Source organism: Diorhabda sublineata, chromosome X, assembly GCF_026230105.1.
Source record: "Diorhabda sublineata isolate icDioSubl1.1 chromosome X, icDioSubl1.1, whole genome shotgun sequence".
NCBI classification, from domain to species: Eukaryota; Metazoa; Arthropoda; class Insecta; order Coleoptera; family Chrysomelidae; genus Diorhabda; species Diorhabda sublineata.
Genome location: NC_079485.1, coordinates 16,231,351 through 16,244,158, shown reverse-complemented (window position 1 = coordinate 16,244,158; position 12,808 = coordinate 16,231,351). Strand labels below are relative to the sequence as shown.

Genomic DNA, 12,808 nt, shown 5'->3' with positions numbered 1-12,808 from the left:
CACTCTTTACACCAAGCTGTGAACTTGTAATATTCGATTCCTTTCCGGTCACAATTGTACTCTTCATCGTGCTGGTATACTTCTTTTTTCTGACAAAAAGAACAAAAACTTAATCCGCAGTCGCTGCAGTTACACGCTTTCCCCCAAGCACAAATAGGCATCTTCACTCTAGAACGGTTCGTCTTGAAATGACTACCAGAGCCTTTGGAAATGTCTTTTATTCGATTATGTCTGCTCGCCTGAGCTTCTCAATTATTTCCCAAATTCTTCTTCTTTGTTTAGATATTTAAGTGTGTTTACGAGATTATTTGGTCCATTTGGCATCTTCGCTGTAGAACGGAATTCAACTTATTTTTATTCGATGATACCTGCTGTCTTAAGTTCGTGAATTATTTGATGGAATTCGTCATCTTCTCTGTTGAGCTGTTTTAGACGATCAACAAGTACGTTCGGGTCTGTCCAACCTTGGAGCCACGTAGTTTGTCTTGGATATTTCCTCACTTTTCTACGGCAATTGTTCTTACATAGAGGCTTAATAATCTCATCAAATTTAGTTGATCGTTGTTGATGTTTTAAAAACCCTCTTGAATCTCTATGTACCCCGACAGTTCCAATATTTGCCTATATAGTTGCAAATCGGTGATGGTAAAAGCTCGCGGGGTTCTGCAAAACACTAGCTGTTGTAAGCCGGGTGTATTTTTAAATATTTTGTTGTCTACAATTATATTTTCGTCATTGAATTCTCTATTTTGAAGCACAGGTCCATATATCGAATCATTGTCGTTGCATGTAACACTGTATTGATTTGATGGTGGCTGCTCTATATCCTGTAAATCGTGATTTGGTTGTTCTGTTACGTGTTGTATATGTCCGTCTTGATTTGATAATATAGTTTCAAGTGGTTCTGTCACAGGTTTAAATATACGTTGAAGCTGTTCTTCATGGCCACGTTCAGACCTTTTAAGTAAATTATACTTTTCTCGAACAGCTTTAGCAAGCTTTGGCACCTGTTGCTTATCTGACATCCTGATATTAAATGAACATTATATGCGAGTGAAGTTCTATTTACAGCATTGATATCTGCCTTTCCACTGACACGTACCTGACTGACGTACACCTGACGTATATCTGACACATACCTGACGCGTATCTGACACGTACCTGACGCGTATCTGACACGTACCTGACACGTACCTAACACGTACCTGATACGTACCTGACGACGCGTAAGCTGACGCATCTGACGACGATGTGACACCTGTCAACGTTATCTGTCATAGCTGTCAACGTTATTTGACCCATCTGACGACACTGTAACGTGTAAGCTGACCCATCTGACGACGCTGTGACACGTAAGCTGACCCATCTAACGACGCTGTGACACGTAAGCTGACCCATCTAACGACGCTGTCGCTTCTAGCAACGCTGTACCACGTAAGCTGTCGCTTCTGCCAAAGCTGTGACGTGTAAGCTGTCGTACCTGACTGACGTACACCTGACGTATATCTGACACATACCTGACATGTATCTGACACGTACCTGACTTGCAGTATTTAATCTTAGCAATAGAAACCAGTGAGCAGGTGGTGTCTTTCTTCTGTCGGGGGTGGTAAAGATACGGGAAAGTGTAGAGCGAGAATACTCCATTCCAAGGGATGAGGAGACATATGTACCACCGCTCCCTAGAGAGGAATAACATACCTTATTGTGGAAAATAAGCGGGTATTTGTAACATATACTTTTTAATAGTTTTCACTCATGCTTCTGGTAACTATCTGTCAATGTTAACCTTATTTTTCAACGGAATATAAAATAGTTTTAGAAAAAACAATTCATGCCTTGCTCATTTTTTGTTTCAGTTTTTCGAAATAATTATAGCGCTTTTTAAAATAAAAAATTTACAAATTTTGACATAATTTTCTAGGGATTTTTTCTTTTCTATTATGATTTCTCAATTTTCTAATGTTAGAGGGGATAGCTAAGTTGGTTGTTCATTTTTTTGTTTCAGTTTAATTTTTCGAAAATACTTATAGTGTTTTTAAAATAAAACATTTTTACAAACTTGACATATTTTTTCTAGGGCTTTTTTCTTTCAATTTTCTAATGTTAGAGGGATAACTGGGTTGATTGGATGAAAGTGGCTATTATTGTGTTATTAAAATAATAGAGGAAGAATATACACTGTTTAGAAATGAAATGCATTTCCTCTAATAATTTTCGTCTTCTGACGCGCTAGTCAGAACTTCACAGCTAAAAAATGATTATTCTGTTTTTATTCTTTTTTTAAAACGTATTATCATTTCAGGTCGGATATCTCGTATATTCTATATCAGAATTTAAATGTAATGATATAAATATTTGTGTATTAATAACTTACTCGTAGAGGACCGGCTCTCCCAACAACTTCAACATATCATCGCTACAAATAATTATATTTAATACAATTTTACATTTTATGAACACTTTTCAAAATAAACACCACTACTTATTTTTAGCAGTTGAAACTGTAGTCTTTTAAAATTATTTTAGAATAAAATAGACCGTTAAAAGCTTACATTTAATTCATTTATGTTAATTTATGAATAATATTTGGTAAGTTGTGTCTGTTAGTCAACATAAAAAGTTGTCCAAGGGTGACCAAGCGGGGAGGTAGACACTTTCATCAAATTTCTATAAAACTTGACTACTTCACCCTCAGGATAATGGGGGAATAAAGGACTTTGGTTAAGTACTGGGCGAGGGTAATTAAAAACAAGAAAAACTCTATTTTTTATTTTTATGTTTCCATCTGAAAAAATGTTACTACAGATTAGTACATACAAAATATAAAATTTCATAAAGTTTTATATATTAAATACTTACAACCGGCGAAGTTCTCATCAGATCTCTGAAAAAAGAATATGAAATAATTATTTCTGTTTTAATATAAAATTGAAGATTAGAAACTCACGGGTCATTTAGGACCAAAAGTCCTGATGCCGTTGATACACTAGAAAAAAAGAAAATCGATGATTTTTGGATCGGTTTTACATTTTGAGTACTTACAATTCCGTTGGCTCGCTGTAAAAAAGGTACGTTTTTAACATACTAATTTTATTTTAAAACCTCTTGTTTACTTACGCGTTATGTCGAACCAGACACCCTGCAAAAAATATGTTAAATTTTCGGTTTAAAAATATTATAAAACGACCTACATCTATTTTTAATTACCACAAAGGGGTCGGGGGCACAAAAGACCCAGCGGGTACCTACCGGTGCCAGCTGGTATGTAGCCGATTTCTTAAATTTTTCTACAAACTCGTTCCTAAAAACATAATTCATTAATTTTACCAATAATATAAAGTTGATTACACTTACATGGTCACTTCTAATTTAATAAGCTTTAAAAGATATCAGCAGCTTTTATAAGCCACAAGAGTTGTTTACGGCACTTTTGATTTTATAAATGATTATCTGAGGTTTTTTCTATAACACTCACTGATTATTATTTATTACTATTATTTTTCTTTGATATCTCATGTGCATTTTGACCATCTAATGTTGAGTTATTGACTTGCTGGAATGAAAACAACTATTTTAAATAGGTAGCACCACACATTTTTCGTTGTATTTTTTGTTGAGAATTCGTGTATTTTTGAAAAAACACCATCTGCTTCTGTATTCTATTACAAAATTTTAATATAGGATGTCTATATAGAGAAAGAATAAACACGATGACCCCTAAACCGATATATATGATTTGGACTACCACTCAGAAAATGTATACGGAAACGAAACCTCAACACATCTATCTCGCAACCCAAGCACTTGGCAACATCTCACATATGATGAAGACTTTTCATTATTTATATTATTAGGTAAGACTGTGTAAAATATTATAACTACAAAAAGGTACAAAAACTTACAGCTCTAAAGTTAAAACTTTGGGTCTCCTAAAAATTCCTTCGTCATTTTCCACAAGTTTCTAAAATGTGTCACTGCCTTATTTTCATAATCTATTTGGTGTACTCCTCGTTTAATGTATTTGTTTTCTTACTCCTTGTTTCTTAAAAGGGGTTCGGTGCAGCACCCGTGTTACCGAAGTCATCATGTTTATAGTTATATGCATATGTATTTACTTTTATATAGTTTATGTCCACAAATCGCTACGTCAAAAGTTACACAAGTTAGCGTTATCCTTTTATGATGTACTATATATTATAGATACAAAATGGATCTTTTAAGATTGTCTACAGTTTCATTTACCCTGTGGTTGCTTCAAGATTGAGTAAACTCTACAGATTTTTAATATAGGATGATTATCTCTAGAGAAAGAATACAACATCAATCTCATTTTAGACTTCTATCCTTTTAATAAACACAATAAAACCTAAACCACCCTTAATGTAAGATAATTCTACATCAGGGTGTAGTTGCCCCCGGTCCATATGGTGAAAGACTCGTGAGATAGAAAGTGTGACCCTGTTGGCAAATCGTCACACAGTTCTATACGAATCATTTCTTTCAAGCGCTGCCTCATGCGTCTATGTGCCTGAAAAAGAAAAAAATAAAATTTAACTTTCTATTTCCTTAACTTTTTTCTTTACTTACGATATTTTTTCTCTCCGTTGTGACGTATCACAACAGGATTTTTAATACTATTTGGTACTATTCTATCTGAAAAAACAATAAAAGCTCAGCAGACTTTTTTATGACATGCTTACCTCCCATAGTCGCAATAAATAAAAATCCTGTTTTTTCAGATTTATACAACTCTACTACACTTTAGTACATAGGAAACGAAACCTCAATAACTTGTGCTCTCACTACTTGGCAACATCTCACATGGGTATTTTCAATTAAATAAGGCATTTTAAATATATCACCCTGTAATACATATTTATCACGTTGCACAAATGGTAAAAACTTTTAGCGTATGGAACAATATGTTCCTAGTTTTAGTCATTTTAAAAAACATCTATATGATACCAACAAGTTGTGGAAAAAAACAACGACCCTTCTTTTTGAAGTAAACTGTTCATAAAACCTAGAATATGATAACGTTTCTATTAGCGTTCCTGTTTTGAAAAACAAAATGCTTTATATAAATCGCAACTGTTATCTTTGTAAAAGATTAATTTTAAAATTTAAAATATCATTTCTAGGCTGCCCTTGAAATAAAAACTGCATTTCTGTGCGCTGCAAAGTCATACGGAAGTGAAAACCACAAAAATGGATTATTAGCAAGCTGAAGTTTCAAGGCATCAACTTTTGACCATAGTTTTATTTCGAATGAAAAAAACCACAAAAGGTATATTTTTTCAAACATGATAAATACGTATATATTGTTATCACTTTCGCTATATTTTTACATTTTTTCGAATGATACAAGAGTTATAATTTATATACAGAGTGTTAAAATATTCTTTTTTATATTTTACGATCGATCGAACAATAAGATCTCATAATTCTCTATCAACCCTTGCTCGCGGCTCTCGTCGGATCTTACAATATTACGATACATAAATAGTAAAAGCGTTAAATACTTGTGAAAGCCTAACAAAGTGACTTACCTTTTTAAACATGCTTCAGAATGGCTCCTGTTCACACGCACCTGTTTGTTTTTCCAAAAAGACACGGTCTACTTTCACTTCGTCGACCCGAATAAAGTGTTTTTCAGCACGAACCGTTGGTCTTATCGTCCTTTGTGGCTTTGTGATAAAATAATTTTTATACACTTCAACAACAAATGCACAATTCTTAATATTATTTATACAGAGTGTTTAGTAACTTTTTCGACGACCTGGATAATCTAGTAACTACACCCTTTTCGCCGTTATCATACAGGCCAGACAAGGCGGAATATAATTCATTATACCCACAGTTTGCATGATAAATGTATATTTATTTTATATACAGAGCGGACAATTAAGTATATTCATTATCGAATGCGGATCTTACTGTCACGAAAGACCTTCATTATCTACGATGCTTGACGCGCGATGTGCTAAAATTATCAAAATCCTTCAAACACAAAAGTCTAAAACTTTCAGTTCCACCGCAATTAAATTGTTTAATTAAATAAATTGATTAATTAATGTATCTTAATTAGAAGGTTTACACGTAGTATAGTAAACGCTGTTATCACTGCTTTCGACATGCGGTTTGGGCTGCGGTCAGAGCGGCTGGACCGGATGTCTGCCTGTCTGCCTGAACCGCCTCTATTACTACTCTCTTTCAACAGTATGCGCACTCTCTTCTTCCAAATACTATAATTCTGTCCATTAAAAGGAGTTATTCCTCTTTGCGAATTTAATTTCGAATTTGTCATTGTGTCGAATTATCTCAATTCACTCACAATAATTCCCCATTGGAAGCTATCTCGGCGAGATGACGGACGAGCTAGCTGAATACAGTTATATTACAGACTTTGTCTCAGGCGGCCCTAAGCTCTATGTTTATAGGGTTTATTCAACAGATAAAGATAAAACCATTGATATTATAAAAGTTAAAGGGATAACACTTAATTATAGCACACATAAACAAGTAAATTTCGATAAATTAAAAGATATGGTCCTTAACGATGCCACCGAAGAGTACGTAACTACTCGAAATATATTAAGAAATACCAACCATTCTGTCGTCACCAAAGAGGTAACTAAAGTATTCCGCACCACTTTTACTAAACGGAAACGAATTGAAAACTATGACTCTGTTCCTTATGGATACAAACGGCAATGCATCTAGTATTGGTAATCTTTTTTAAGTAGTATTTTTGTAAAGTTATCCACCTAAGAAAAACAGAGTGAGGTTGAGAGGTCAGTTCATAGCTATTCTGCGGAAACATTCGATTTAACATGCTAGCTGTATTAAATATCAGCTGTTTTCATAGCTATTTCCTTCCTATCCCTTCCTTATACCCTTTCATCAAAGTACATAAGTATTTTTAAAATTATTAAACAGAATTTGAAAAATTATTTAAAGTCTCCATTTAAATCAAGGTGCAATATTATAAGTTTACATTTATAATGATTAAAAGATATGTTGCTGAATCATCTCGGAGACTCAGCCACAAAAAGATGCCAATAAATAGTAGCCAAGAAAAGATGCCACCAATTAGTGATAGCTTAGTTTATCTAAGAGTCATTAATTTATAAGAGCCATTAAAAGATGCTACTCTACATTTATACTCATTAAAACAGTCACAAAAAGACGCCAACAAATAGTAGTCAAGAAAAGATGCCACCAATTAGTGATAGCTTAGTTTATTTAAGAGTCATTAATTTATAAGAGCCATTAAAAGATGCTACTCATGAAGAGCCATGAAAAGATGCTGCAAAGTCTAGACATGATTCAGCAATAACTAGTGGTTCGTAGGCCTACTGGGGATGTATTTGCCACGTTAAAGATTAAATACAGCGCATCGTTAGTCCTACCGCCTAGGTGCTGTGGAAACGGACTATTCATTGTACGTTTTTATTTACGCCTTTTTAGTGTATGATCAAGAAAATCAAATTATAGCCAAGGAAGATCTCGGAATATTGTATCAACTATTACTACATAATTTCTAAAAACTTTTTACCACCTTGTATGCAAAATTATATAATAGGTGATTATTCGTAACATTTTTTGCTAAAATTATCAAAATCCTTCAAACACAAAAGTCTAAAACTTTCAGTTCCACCGCAATTAAATTGTTTAATTAAATAAATTGATTAATTAATGTATCTTAATTAGAAGGTTTACACGTAGTATAGTAAACGCTGTTGTCACTGCTTTCGACTTGCGGTTAGATATGTTTCGAGAGAGGTTTTTAGACGCTCATTCCTCAATAGATATGTTAAAAACACACTTTCACGGAATTTAGAAAAAATATCGCGAAGACCAAGAAAAATAGTAAATTTTGATAAAACGTTAGTTTTACCAGTAATTGGATGATGTTGCTTCTCGATTTTATATCGAATCGTCAAGGCTGTCTTGTTAGTAGGAGAAACTATATTTTTCATAAATAACAAAAATTTTATTACCTATTGTTTAGGAGGTGTAAAAATCTCTATTACTCCGATTCTATTGCCGTTGCCCCACCATGTACCTTTAAAATAAACTACACCACTAATCTCACTACAACTGTGTGTGTAATGGTTCTGTAGCCATTGACAGTAAAAATATTATTTTATTAGACATATTCGATACATAAATAGTAAAAGCGTTAAATACTTGTGAATGCATAACAAAGTGACTTACCTTTTTAAACATGCTTCAGAATGGCTCCTGTTCACACGCACCTGTTTGTTTTTCCAAAAAGACACGGTCTACTTTCACTTCGTCGACCCGAATAAAGTGTTTTTCAGCACGGACCGTTGGTCTTATCGTCCTTTGTGGCTTTGTGATAAAATAATTTTTATACACTTCAACAACAAATGCACAATTCTTAATATTATTTATACAGAGTGTTTAGTAACTTTTTCGACGACCTGGATAATCTAGTAACTACACCCTTTTCGCCGTTATCATACAGGCCAGACAAGGCGGAATATAATTCATTATACCCACAGTTTGCATGATAAATGTATATTTATTTTATATACAGAGCGGACAATTAAGTATATTCATTATCGAATGCGGATCTTACTGTCACGAAAGACCTTCATTATCTACGATGCTTGACGCGCGATGTGCTAAAATTATCAAAATCCTTCAAACACAAAAGTCTAAAACTTTCAGTTCCACCGCAATTAAATTGTTTAATTAAATAAATTGATTAATTAATGTATCTTAATTAGAAGGTTTACACTTAGTATAGTAAACGCTGTTATCACTGCTTTCGACTTGCGGTTAGCGCTGCGGTCAGAGCGGCTGGACCGGATGTCTGCCTGTCTGCCTGAACCGCCTCTATGACTACTAAAGAGCACCATATACTCAGCATTATTGACGAAAAAATTCCTGTGTTTCCAAATGATAAATGGAATAAAAAGAATGACGTTGCCCATAGTATTGTCGGTTCGCTTTTGGCGGACTCGTTGCTTCATTTTACGGATGTGACATATGCTAAGAATATTTTTGAAAAATTAGATTCTGTATATGATCGAAAAAGTCTTCCAACACAAATGATGATGAATCAAAGACTTTCAGAATTAAAATTAGCGCCTGATATGCCACTAAGAGAACACTTTTCAATTTTTGATACGTACGTAAATGATCTGCTAGCGTCTGGATCAATAATAGATGAAGCAGGTAAAGTACTTAGTTTATTAAAAACACTTCCATCATCGTATGAAGCAGTATCTATTGCAATCGAAACATTACGTGAAGATCAACTAGATTTAGACTTTGTAAAATCGCGTTTATTGAATCACGAAATTAAAGTGAAAGGACAAAATCGTGATACTAGTACAAAAATATTAGTTGCCGAAAATAGTGATAAATCGAGTGAAAAGAAGTTTCCCTTCCGGAGATCAAATTATAATGGAAAATCAAAATTTAAGAATGGTCACAAGCCATCCAAGAATTTTAAAAACTCTTTTAAAAGTAAAAATAAAACAAAATGCTATCAGTGTGGCCGCATAGGACATATAAGAAGATATTGCATTTACTTTAAGAAAAACCAAGAGTACAACGAACGAAAAACAAATAAGGCTGCTCAAATTGCTCAATCAGTGGAACCGAATTCGCAAGCTATCACTTTTATGGCTGGTGGAAATAAATTAATTGGAACAAATCAAAATAAAATTGTTTTCTTGCTAGATTCCGGAGCATCCGATCATATTATAAACAGAGAAGACATCGCCAGAACATTTGAGCCACTTGAAACACCAATTAAAATTTTGGTTGCCAAGAGCGAGCAGTACATTTCAGCAACCAAACGAGGTTCAATTAATGTGACAACCAACAAAGACGTAAAGGTGACAATTGGAGAAGTTCTTTACAGTCCAGAAGTCCCATACAATCTACTGTCGGTTTCCAAGCTCCAAAAGTCAGGCATGGTCATCTTGTTCGATCAGCATGGAGTAAAGATAAGTAAAAATGGTACACTTATCATGCAAGGTAAGCCACTAAATAGTTTGACGCAAATAAACTTTACTATTGAAAATTACGAAATAAATTCTGTCGTCAAAATACTCGACAATAAGAAAATAAATTATGACATTTGGCATAAGAGATTAGGTCATATAAGTAAGGATAAATTTGTAAAATTAAAGATACATAATATGATAGACAATTTTGAAGAAATAAAAGAAATTAATCCGATTGATAAGATATGTGAAGCTTGTATTAATGGCAAGCAAACTCGATTACCTTTCAATAAAGTTAAAAATCGAGATCATGTAAGAAGACCATTGTTTATTGTACATTCTGATGTATGTGGTCCAATCACTCCGACGGCACTAAATGATAAAAATTATTTTGTCTTATTTCTTGATCATTATACTCATTATTGTGTAGTATATTTGCTTAAACATAAATCAGAGGTGTTTTCAGTATTTAAAGATTTTGTCGCGAAAAGTGAATCACATTTCAATCTCAAATTAAATTACTTATACATAGATAACGGTAGAGAATATTTATCAAACGATATGAAAGATTACTGTAAAAATAAAGGCATAACTTATCATTTAACAGTTTCGTGAACTCCCCAATTAAATGGCGCTGCTGAACGTATGGTTAGAACAATTACAGAAAAAGCTCGGTCAATGATAGCTGGATCTTGTTTAGATAAAGTTTTCTGGGGTGATGCAATTTTAACAGCAACTTACTTGATAATATTATTCCGAGTAGAGCATTAAAAATAATGAAGACACCTTATGAGTTGTGGCATAGCAAAAAGCCTTTGTTTAAATATTTAAAAGTATTTGGTTCTACTGTATATGTACATGATAAACTCAATAAAACTAAATTCGATAATAAATCTTGGAAAGGTGTACTGGTTGGTTATGAACCAAATGGTTACAGAGTATGGGATGTAGAATCTCATAAACATGCCGTTGTAAGGGATGTTATTGTGGACGAGACAAATTATTTGGTGTCTCGGCCAGGTATAAAATCTGACAAAACAAATAAGGGTTCCGCAAATGAAACTGATTCATTTGAAGTTTCAGTGATGGAAAATAAATCTGGTAATGATGAACCAGATAGTTTCAATAAATCTGATATTGAGAAATCAGATAGTGTATATAAATCTGATGATGATAAATCAGATAATGTATCTGATATTGAGAAATCAGATAGTGTATGTAAAACTGGTAATGATAAACCAGGTAATGAATCTGATAATGAGAAATCAGATGTACTCTGTGATCCCAGAAATAAATTTCCAAGATTAGAAATAGAAAATAGTGATTTTGACGCCAGTCGTCGGAGGAGTGAAAGGATCAGAGGTCTTCCTAAAATATCATATGATGAATCTGGTAGTCCAGAAGAATGTATGTTATCAGCTCAAATAATAATAAGTGCTGTACCGAAGTCATTTGATGAAATTAAAAATAGGTCGGATAGAGTTCAATGGGAACAAGCTATTGAAAGTGAACTTAATTCACTTGATACAAATAATACTTGGACATTAGTACCAAGACCTACTGATAAAAATATTGTAGACTGTAAATGGGTATTTACAATTAAGAATAATGAATTTGATAGTCCTTGTAAATATAAAGCTCGTTTAGTAGCAAGAGGTTTTAGTCAGGAATATATGGTAGACTATGACGAAACTTTTGCGCCAGTTTCTAGAATATCTAGTTTTAGATTCATTGTCGCTTTTGCCAACCAGAATAATCTGTTACTACACCATATGGATGTAAAAACAGCATTTTTGAATGGCAAATTAAAAGAAGAAATTTTTATGAGAGTACCTGAGGGCGTTCAATGTAAAAAGGGTCAGGTCTGTAAATTAAACAAAGCACTTTATGGTTTGAAGCAGGCAGCCCGGTGTTGGTTTGAGGTATACTGGATATCGTTTATAACGACCTTCAATGGACCAGGCACATTTGGTCGCTATAGCCGATCGTCGTTATAACCGATCATGACATCTACATTAAGCAAATGTGAAATAGGAATTTTGTTAAATCAATTACACATTGTCAACATAATAATAATAGAATTTTTTATTGATAATGATATAAAACTTAATTTTTTAAAATAATTAACATAAATAAAAGGAAAATCAATTTCGAGCTGAAAAGTAATCGGTAATAACTTTTTGTTTTTTACATTTTTTTAGATAAAACTCGCGCGAATTTTTTTTTTCGATTTCATCAAGTCCAGATTTTATATTCTGAGTACAAAATTGATTGTCACACATCACAAATTTCTTCAAAAGTTGTGCCGCCCTCAATGCGTCGGTTAACGGTGGGATGTCAAGTTGTTCTTCTTCATCCTCTTCTCCATTGTCGGTTTCAATATCGGCGTCAAGTTCATTGGTCCTCATCACTAATATCTTGTTCCGTGTGGAGACCCTCGTCAATTTTTGCATAGTCTGCTAAGACATCTTTATTTATTAAGGTTGGCAGTTCTAAGGATTCGGACCACGGCAAAAACTCAGGTTCATCCAGTGCGTTAGTTTCGGCTGGTTCTGACGGTTGTTCCTCATTTTGATTTCCCAGCACACCAGAATGTTTGAAACAATTTGTGATTGTTGTCGCAGGTACATCTTCCCAAGCTTGGTGGACCATTATAATAGCATCAAGGATGCTAATTTTTGTTTCCCGATTTTCCTCCACATCTTGAAGAAACCGTAAAACAAGCTGCTTTCTGAAATTGGTATTAATCTTCTGTATTATCCCTTAGTCCATTGGCTGGAGAACGGACGTTGTGTTAGGTGGTAAAAATACAACCT

The 12,808-nt window shown here is 33.7% G+C and overlaps 1 long non-coding RNA gene across 2 annotated transcripts; it reads right to left on the bottom strand.

Moving 5' to 3' along the window:
• Nucleotides 1-273: 273 nt before the first annotated feature.
• On the bottom strand, nucleotides 274-5,152 carry LOC130451577 (uncharacterized). 2 transcript variants are annotated; one of them, XR_008910756.1, is made up of 4 exons: nucleotides 4,591-5,136; nucleotides 3,906-4,531; nucleotides 3,358-3,556; nucleotides 2,986-3,304 (listed from the first exon to the last, which is right to left on the bottom strand). It is a non-coding gene; the product is annotated as an uncharacterized LOC130451577 (long non-coding RNA). The 2 variants fall into 2 exon arrangements; XR_008910755.1 differs by having other exon boundaries at nucleotides 274-3,556; nucleotides 3,906-5,152.
• Between the last annotated feature and the right edge of the window lie 7,656 nt (nucleotides 5,153-12,808).